Source organism: Mus caroli, chromosome 9 (genome assembly GCF_900094665.2).
Source record: "Mus caroli chromosome 9, CAROLI_EIJ_v1.1, whole genome shotgun sequence".
Classification (NCBI taxonomy): domain Eukaryota; kingdom Metazoa; phylum Chordata; class Mammalia; order Rodentia; family Muridae; genus Mus; species Mus caroli.
The window spans coordinates 28885433-28894242 of NC_034578.1; positions in this window are offsets into that span (position 1 = coordinate 28885433).

Consider the following 8810-nt stretch of genomic DNA (forward strand, 5'->3'; position numbering starts at 1 on the left):
ACACACACACACACACACACACACACACATACACACACACGAGACTATTTTAGAGCAGATATTCTGGTCTTCTGGCTCCTACATTAGTTTCACTACCTCTTCCGTGAGGGTGTTAGGAATTTAACCTAAGCTCTCTGCAGTAAGTACTCTTAACCACTGAGCTATCTTCAGCTGCCTCTGGCTTTCTCAAACATCCTTGGTGTTTTGTATCTGCTCTCTTTTTCTCTATCCCAGCCTCCTTTTCACTGTTAAATTTCTTCTTTTTTTATTTCTCTCTTTTTAACACCCATGTCCCATTGTCCCTTTCGAGAGCTCCTTTCTCTCTACTTGCCTTGGTCTCCTTCTACTGTGCAGGTTTCTTCAGCGACTCTAAGCTATACTCTCATATCTAAAGATTTAGAGATAGACTCCACAAATGAGAGATAACATATATGTTTGTCTCTCTGAGTCTTGGTTCATCCATTAACTGCAAATTCCTGTTTTTCTTTATTCCTGAATAAAACTCAATTGTGTATATATAGCACAAGTTTTTACCTGTTCTTCTGTTGATGCTCATCTTGTCTGATTTCATACTTTGGCTATTGTAAGTAGTGCAGTTATAGGCAAGGATGTTGCCAGAATCTCTGTAGTGTACTTAAATTCTTTTGGGTACGTACTCAGGAGTCTGAGTTATCTTAAAGGTACACAGTTTCAGTTTGGAATGATTGAAAGCTCTGGAATGGGCATTAGTCATGGTTGTACAATAGTGTTTATGGATGAATTCTGCAGATCTGTGCACCAAAAATGGCTACAACAAAAATTTTACACTGTCAAGATTTTACTATCTCTAAATTTGTATTTATTTTTTATTAAAAATGGGTTTTTTAAATATAATATATTCTGACTTTGGTTCCTCTCTCTCCTCCGCCCAGATTCTTCTTACTGCCAACCCAAACAAAATCAGACAATTTTCTGTTTGTTTTTTGTAAGTAGAAAACAAACAAGTACACACACACACACACACACACAGGATGACAGGATGACAGGATGACTGGATGAGAGGATGAGAGGATGACAGGATGACAGGCTGACAGGATGGCAGGATGGCAGGATGACAGGATGTAGTGGCTTGAGAGTTTTTTCTCTGAAGAGAACTCTTCCAGGAGACACAGTATCAAGCCTGGGTTATTTTGTTTTGCAGCCTGGCTTCCTTCCAGTAACTTCTGTCAGGGTCTGCATGGGAGACCCTGAGTCCAGCTTTCTGCCTGTGTGGCTGTGTTGATGCACAGCTTGGGAAAATCTTTCAAACACGCGTAGCTCTGGTTACTTCTCTATGACTTAGTGCTGGGCACACTCACCCTTCCTGGCCCTCATGTCGATTGGATTCCAGGAGGGAATGCCCTGCCTGTCTCTATTGAACTACAGGGCTGCTATGCCAGTTTGATTGTTCAGTTATTAACCTCCTAGTTGACCACCGTAAGTTTCCTATTGTTTCACAAGATGCTTGGGTATGGCACTGTCTTTACTCTGTTACATACTCATTCTACTCAGCCTCAGACTTTTTACTCGTAGTCTGCCTCTTCCCCTGGGCAGAGCCCTGTGTACACTCATTATGTAGCAGCTGAGAGGACTTCCCTTTACTTCATTTCATCTCTTGGTGTGAGCACTGAGGCAGGTGGGAGCCTCTAAGCTTTTTCGGCTTACATCTTTTGGTATGAAACATTTATCTTACAGAAGCTGTGGGAGAAGCAATCAGGACCCTAGACTTTTAAGCCCTCAATGCCTAGATACTATAAGGTTAGGCTGGGTAGGGGAAAGCAGAAATGTCTTGGGTCATGACCACCTTCTGTAACTTGAGTCTGGAGGAGATAAGAAATGTACACACATAGAGTATAACCTGAGGCAAGGTGAAGGTCCTGTCTGATTGCCTTGACCTGCTCATAGAAGAGCCTCCACCATCAAGTGTCTGTAACATACCAACTATCTTGGATCTGTGAGAGAGAGAGAGGGTGCAGCTCAAACACTTGACATCATTTTTAAATACTCCTAGATTTTCTTACATGAATACTTTATCCATTAGTATATTCCCTTAGGAGAATTTTCAGACATCTTACATGTTTTAAAAAATACTTTCCATTGTTGGTTAAGTTGTTTCTCAGGAAGAAGTTTCTTTACTTGGCCAAGCCTCAACAGTCAGCTCATTTTCAGCTGAACTTACTCTTCTAGTGGTTCGTATACTATAGTAATGTATTTTAATTCCATTTTAATCCATAATCTCCCCCTCTTTGTATTTTTTCATATACTTATCATTTCCTTTGTTACACATTTCCTTCTAGTTAAGCTTTCTCATCTGGGATCACTTTGCTCTTAAGTAAAGTATGTGTTCTAGAATTTTCCCATCATGAGATTTGTTGGTAAATGACAAAGTCTTTGAGATTCTACTTACTCTGAAAGACGTTTCCACCAGATATCACCTGTAGGAGGTAGCACTTCCTTTAGTTCCCTCCTCTCCTTTCTCCCCACTTCCTTTTCCTCTTCCCTATTTCCCCTTCACTCTCCATTCTATCTTCTTCTCTACTGCCTTCCCTTACTTCTTCCCTTTCCTTTTCTTTTTTCTCTTCTTTCCATGCTGGAACTTGACCCCAGGGTGACTGATCCTGGACCAACGCTCTACCACCAGGCTGCATCCCCAGCCTCTGATTCTTTACATCCACATTGGAAACATTCTTCCAATTTTCTGCCTTGCAAGGATGCAGAACCTGTTGTCAGTTTTTCCTTTCTGGCTGTTCTCATACACAACTTTGATTGATGTTGTTTGTCCCTGGTGCCCACTTCTTTTTCATTTATGCTGACCTAATTTCGTGGGTCAGCATAAATCCATTTGTTGGAACTGTTGTGTGTCTTATCTTATCTCTCCTTCCAAAAGGTACCTCTAGCTTACTTTTGGGTTTTGTTTTCTTTTCCTGGTCTCTTTAGAATTTTCCCGGTGCTAGACAGTCCTCTGTGGTAGATTAACCTGTGTCTTTTTCACCAGATTAACCTTTACTCCAGTCTCACTGCTAATCAATACAGTATTTCCCATGATTCATTCAAGTCCTTTGAATTTTTACTAGTTCTTCATGCTATTGTTTGTACCTGTATATGTTTTTAATTTTTAATATTATTTTTATTTTACTGTCTTCTCCCCCACACTTTTGGGCTTCTAACACTTTCCATTTGTTATCCATATTCAGTTTGTTAAAGAATACCTAGAAAAAGACATTTTGCTTTAAGAAAATCACTGCATTACATAGTTCTTCATAAATATATGAAACATTTTCAGATGTCACCAGTATAAATAATTCAATCTGTAAATAGTTGAGATAGTAAGCCTCCCTACTGCACCCCTGTGAATTCTTTATTTCTCTCTAATTTTATATTTCTTTGTTTTTCTGTTTCCCGTATGGTCATTTATTTAGGTTTATCTTATTTAAAATCATTATAGTTAACTCATACTTTGAAGTATTTCTTTGGTTTCTTTTCCCTTCTAAATTTTAAGATAAATTTAAGTCACACTTATCATATGATAGATTAGTAATATAAACACTATAAAAATAATTTATTACATATCTGGATTCTCAATTAAAGCCATTTTATTTTATTTTTACTTAGTTGGCATTTAAATTTTAAGATCTTACATCTTGTAACTCAACATCTTAAATTCTTTGCATGTATCTAGGTTATACATGTGTGTATGTTTGCGAGTATGCATGTATATATGTGTGTGTGTGTGTAGTAGTAGTAGTAGTAGTAGTAGTAGTAGTAGTAGTAGTAGAAGTCTCAGGCTAGTATTTTCTACCCACATTTTAAAATTTACTTTTGAAGTGAGGCAATAAATCTTGTGACATAAACCCAGAAATTTTGGTTCATTGTAACCAATATAACTACCGTGAGTCAGACTGATTTCAAAGACTTGTGTTTGTAAACTCAAGCAGACAATATCATATTACCATTCTTAAATCCTATCATTTGTAAAATATCTGTTCCTAACACTTAAACAATTAGCTAATGCAAAGCAGTCATGTTTTCTGTAATCAGAGAGGGTATTGTATACTCTCGTAAGTTAGAACATGGTATTCCTCCTGGAACAAATTACATGCATAGTCTTGAGCTTCCGTCGGTGAAGTGGTTACAATAATGAGATGCATCTTGTATGATGAACATCAGGATGCAGGAGCATCTTGCACTTAATGCTATATATCATCCAGCACAATACTGGGTGACTATTGCTGCTTCTCTGTCTCAGAATGAAGATTTTAGTACTTATGTGTCATGTGGTTATTATGTCTGACAGTCAAACAGATCCAGAAAGGGAAGCAATATGATTAAGTGTTGAAAGACATATGTTTTGTAATATTAAGTTAAAAACTTTAAAGAAGGGATAATCTCCAGTTGACATGTCTGGAGACATCAGATGCCAAATCTATGGGGAAAAAAAAGGTTGACATAGACAATTCCACAATTTTCCTAAGGACAATATTAAACTATTTGAGGTATCAGAACCCTGGGAAAATATGTTCATATAGAAACAGGACTCTGCAGCCTCATTTCATCAGCCAAGGATCTACTGTATAGGAGCTGCAGTATGTGGGGGGAGTGGAGAATAGAGTGGGAGGGAGAACAGAACCCAGGGCCATTTGAATTGTTAGGAAAGCACTGCCACTGTGTCACTTCCTAGTCTGAGACAGTGACTTTAGTTAGAATTCCTAGACAGGTAGAATTCTGGATTGTGCACATTTTATTAAAATGATAGGACAAGTCTGTCCCATTTTTTCTCATACATTTCCAAAGAAATTGTTTGTATTTAAAGTAGAGCCTATAATACAAGCATATAATATGTAAATATGTATTGCAATAAATACAAATGAAACAAACAAACAAAAAAAAGAAACAGGACTCTGGTGCCTTTTTTCAAGTTTATAATGCATGGTGTAGATATACAACAGAACACAGATTCATTTCTGTCTTTTCAGTTTTTGAAACACAATCCTAGAGAGAAGACACTGAAAATAAGCTTTAGTGACACAAATGTAGATGAGCCCCTACCACAGGGAGAATGGTAGGAATATCCTGAATTATGCAGAAGTTTATGGACCTTCTTCAAAACCCATCTGTACACTTCTTCACACCATTTCATTTTATTTAAGCAAAGAATCTTGTTAAGTAAATAGAGCAAGCTGTCCCTATAAGACAGAAACTATTAATATCTGATCAGAGTCTTCATGTCCCATTATCTTCAGGCATCTAATCGCTCTATTTGTCCTCTATAAAACTCCTGTTATGTTAATATAGACATAATCCCTACCCTTACTATTTAGTAGTAACTTTCTTCCATCCAATGGCCCTAATCCTCTATTCCCAATAAAATTCCATTTTCCCCATATTGTGTTGAACTGCTTTTCTCTTCCACTCAAAAACTCTACAGTTACTGTACCCAAACCTATTGGAAGAGTCCTAAAGGATGGCTGCCTTACAATGCTTTTGTTTGCCTATTGTTGTGTCATTGGGGATTGAATCCTGGGAACTTCTATGCTAGGAGCTGAATCTCAGGTTCTCCCTTGGGATATTTTGATGTCTCATTTAATAATTTTACCCTTAACTGTACATGTAAGAAATGAATTAGAGATGTCTCATAGCATGACATATGTCAATGAATATCATAACAATCTGAACAGTGATTATGTCTAAGGAAAAGGAAGTTCACAGGATGGTAGGATGGAGGACAGGTGGTTTACTAGGATAGAACTATGCTTTCTTTTTTCTTTCATGGAGCTATAAGACTACTTACAGCTAACTGCTAAAAGATATACAAATGTAATATTCCCATTTATGAATGACATAATGTTTCTCTACTCTGAAATTTAAAAATAGATGAAATCTAAAAAATTAAAGACATTCGACAAATCTCACTGTTTTGTAAAACTGTAAGGCATACTTTAGAATATGTAATATAATTTTATTATGTGCAACATATTTCAGGTGTTTCTAGCTATTTGTATTATGATTATACTCCTTAAAATGTTATGTGAGGTTTCTGATCTCTAGTTGTATCCTCACTAACTCTACCATTCCTCTAAGGCTGGTTCATCCTGCTGATAGATATGTCCATTAATTTGACTTTTTCTTATTAAGAGCATAATTTTAATAATTTTATCTATACCAATCAATGAAGCAACTAATGTAAGTGAATTATGAATTAGTGTCTATACACATGATTGTAAGGGAAAGTTCTAGTTCCTAATTGGTACTTGATTTGTCAGTGCAGAAGACCAGGAGTGAATTGCTGGATGGAGGTTACAGGATGGAATTCTGGGTCCCAAGAGGAAGAAGAGATGCAGGTAAGGATAGAATGGTTTTTCTGTCATGCTTTCAAGAAAGGAGGATGCTGCAATCATGTAGCAGGGAGAACTAGGCCCTTCAGCCTCCACTAAGAACGGGTGGCCAAAGATGTTTGGCAGGGGCTAATTGGAACAAGCCACTTAGTTTAGGGCAGAAGGAGAAATGGTGATAACAAATTGGTAAGGGCACACATTTCCAGGCAAAAGATATTTGAGCCTAGCAATTGTGCCTACTGAACAAGTTGTAAAGTAACAGATTCAAGGGTCTTGGGTGGGAGTTGGTGTTGAGATCCCCAGAGCAGAGGCAGGTGGAGAGGGCAGCCTGCTTGGGGCTGGCAGCTAAGTCAGATGTAATAAAAGGGAGCCAGAAGGGGCTGGTAGTGATGCAGTTCCCCAACAAAGGTGGTAAGAGTGTTTTAAAAAACTACTTGCCAACACACGCTATCTGGTGCCAACCAGTTACACTCAAGACCCACCTGCCAGCTGACACTAAGTTGTGATAGTAGAAAGCCTCAGTGGGTCAGGTTGGAATTACTGAGAAGCTGACCAACGAATGCAGAATGACATCATTATGGACAGGAACTGACCAGAGTCTCTCAGTACATGTTTATCTTCCTATTCCAGAACCCTGAGGACTGTCCTCCCAAAATGTTAATTCCACTTATCGTTCTAGATTAATTCATCAGTTTCAGAAGTATGCTACAAGAGATCTCACCTCAAAATCCCCAAACCAAAAACTTGTTTCTTGATTATTGTACATTGCTAAACCCTAAGCTCTTGCCTTGTTCTCTTACCACTGTACACTGAAGATGATTTCATCATAATTTCTGCAACCAGGCTATAAAAATTTTCACATCATCATGTTTAATCAAGATTTCCTCCAATCACCCTGTTGAAACTGTTTGTGTGTGTGTGTGTTTGTTTTTGTTTTGTTTTGGTTGTCTCTCTAAAGGCATCCATTTTACCAAATCCAGTTCCCCAATCGCTCTACATTGTATTCACTTTTTTGAAGCATTTTATGCCTGGCTAATATGAAAACTACTGTCTTCAGTGGGTTTCAGGAAAACCACCCCTCCCCCCACTGCTCCCTATGCTGTCCATCTTTTCCCATTCTTTTGTGCTGACTCTCCATCTTTCCCTTTCTGGATGTTGTAGTCCACTAAGGTCAGTCTCAGGTCCATTGCTTTCTGTTCACATTTACACTCTTACACTGCAATCTGACTTTACACATTAGCTGTGTAGGAATGAGGATTGCTCCAGAGTTACAGCTCTGCCTTAGACTCATGAGTCAGGGTTTAGCAAGCTAGTTGCCTGCTTTGCATTTTCACTCTGTTGTGAAATGGGCACACAACAGTAAGCAATCAAACAAACAAAACACCAAGACATGTGTTTCTATTTCAGTTCTCCATCATTTGTCAGTGACTCAGGACCCAAACTCCTTCCTGTCAATCCAATCCATCAGCAAGTGCTGTTTCCTATTTTCATAGTCTACTCTAAATCTAGCACACCTCCACAGCTGATGCCTAGTTCAATTGCTATTGGTCTCACCTGGTTCCTCATCAGCCTATTCCTATGTTATCAGAGACTATCTGGTCTACCTAATCATGCTCGTAAATGCACACAGACCTTTCTCCATACAGCATATAAAATGTTCCTTTAATCTTTGGTGCCATTTTTTTTCTGTATAAAATGTTTGGATGGCCTTCCTTCATGCCTTGCAGCAAAATTCCTGTGCATCATTCCCTACACCCACATCTGTAAACACCCACTCCTCTTATATGCTAGAACTATATGCTAATTCCAGCTCATAGAATTTGCATTTGCTGTTTCTGAGGCTTACATATTTAACTTTAATGACTGAATTGCTAGAATCTTTCTGAAAGATGGGAATACTTCAGGATTGTTTCCAAACTCTTTCCCTATCCCCATTTAACATGTAGCATCCACTCCATGCCTGACCCCACTGCTATTTATTTCTAGTATATGTTCAATGTGCATCACCATGTCAAGTTATCTGTAATCTATTTTAGTGGACTGTTGGCTTACAACTTAAGCTCCAAGACTCCAGTGAAACATGCAATTTTCCTCCAATGGATATTTTGTAGCATCAAAATCTTCACTCATGCCATTAAATGATATGAGGCTCAGAGCTTTTCTGCCCTGGGAAAACCAGATCTCTTGACCTTAGGGTTCTTCACATGGGAATTGGGAACATGCTCACGTCTCTTCTGACATTATCCACGGGCAAGAAAAGGCAGAGAAATCAGCCAGGTTTTAACTTTTCACAGGACAAATATTTTCTGGCTCAACAAGAGATTTATTTTCTACTTATTTCTCTATGCAGGAAAACATCTTTCTTTTATTTTTGCTTCTTGAAGAAGACTGAAATGGTGTGCTTTGAAAAGTGGACCAAGAGAAAAGCACCAGGGTAGCTAGGGCGCAGGGTCGGCTGAC